Below are 1967 nucleotides of genomic sequence, written 5' to 3' on the forward strand. Positions count from 1 at the left end.
AACATCACAAAACGTCAGCGGAGTGAACGAATCTCAAATGCGTCGTCCGAATTGCCTAGCAACAAAAAGAACTCGGTGAACAAGAGGTTTTCGTTGCAAATTTGTTGAACAACAAAAACCTCAAGGTAAGGCAGTGGCTTATTATTTTATATTGTAATTTACAGATAGCTGAATCCAAGCATTAAATTGCAAGCGAACAAAAACCAGAAATGATCTCCGGGACAATCAATTTCTTTATATGCTTATGCACATATTATGCATATTATATTATACATATAATGCGGGGCCCGGTTGTTCAAAAGCCGATTATTAAACGCTAATCCCAGATTAAAAATTAAGAAGGGGATTATTTCTCAACTCTAAAATGCTGTTCAATGCTGATATTTGGTAAAACTTTACATTAGAAGAAGTCAATCTTTAAAAACAAGAATAATCAGAATAAACTTTCACCAAAAAGTTGAAAACATAAAAGAAAAGTTCACGCTGATTCTGGATTAAGTTAATACATCGCATATCTTCTTTCATCAGTACGTATGTCATTTAGGGTTGGCTCTTTGCACTCATTGTCTCTAAAGAAACACTGCTCCCACTCCTTGAACTGCATTTTGGCACTGGAATACTTTGCAAGCACCCGGCTTTGAACCACTGCCAGCGCAGCTTCATAATTATCTTGTGCTTGTTTGCTCTTTAGGTTGTTCCTAAGCCTTGTGTGCATCATGTCCAATCTTCTGACTGCATCTGTTTCTCCTAGCACCTTGGATACATTTTTTGCTAGAGTCGACTTCAACTGAAATGGTACAGTAATGTTCGCAACGTGAATTGGGGACGAGGTTGTGGACTCAGCACCTGCCACAAGCTCAGTGCTTGGTGCTTGCTCCTCTGCCAAGGGGAATTCTTCAGTGTCATCATCATCTTCCAAATTGTCACCTGGGCTAGCATCTATAAGATCCTCTCCCACTTGCTGGAGACCAACAACATGTTCAATATCTTCATCTTCATCTTGTACATCACAGTTGTCAGTTTCATTGCCAGTAGCTTCCTTTAAAACTTGATCATCGCTGCTGTCACTGCAGGAATCATCTTGGAGAAACCCTGTATGCTTTATTGATTGCAGATTTCCCACTTCATCATAGATTCTAACTGCATGGTGAGGAATGGGAATATCACACGTAATGCACTCCTTCCAGCAATTCTTTAAGTACTGCTATTCAGACTTAAGAGTGCATGTTCGGAAGTGATGGAGAGGTGGACCATTATCGTTACTCTGCATTTTCTCAGGACCACCTAGGAACTCAACCCTGGAAACAATGTGCCTCCACCAAATGCCTTCACCACAGAGGAGGAAATCTTCAATTTTTTCAAGGTGTGCTTGATATGCATATGGATATTTAAGTATCACTCTGTGTGGGATGATGGTATTTTGAGCTAGAGGCAAGCAGCGGGCAAGCTTTCCAAGTCTGGATTCCTGTTCCTTCACTGTGTCTCGTTGCTTGTTCTCCTCAGACTTCATTTCAGCTTGTATTTGGATGATTCCGGGAGTTATAATTTTTCCAGGTCTTCTACTTGATGTTGCTAGGGAGATACTTGAAAAGGCATTGAAATGGCGTTCTTGCTGCTCTGTGTTGGTTGATCGAAGGCAGATGATGCACTGTTTGATGGGAGCTTGTGCAACCAATAAATGAAAGTGCCGCTGTCATATAATAGACGTGGCAATTCCAGAAGACAGTGGAGCGAAAGAAAAGGAGACTGAGAAGGTTGAACAGTATCAAAATCTGGCCAAAGTCGTACCAATTGTGTATTAGGGGCTTTAGGAACAGTGCCATTGCGACTGAAGGGCAACTTAAAGGTCATAGGAGTAGACACATCAATTACCTTAATTCAGATGTCTGCATTGCTGGGATTAGCAAGGATACTAAGAAAAGTATTGGAAATGTAAAGGACAGGGAAAAGAAACATTTTGGTGTTCA

This window comes from Montipora foliosa, unplaced genomic scaffold (genome assembly GCF_036669935.1).
Source record: "Montipora foliosa isolate CH-2021 unplaced genomic scaffold, ASM3666993v2 scaffold_412, whole genome shotgun sequence".
Lineage (NCBI taxonomy): Eukaryota > Metazoa > Cnidaria > Anthozoa > Scleractinia > Acroporidae > Montipora > Montipora foliosa.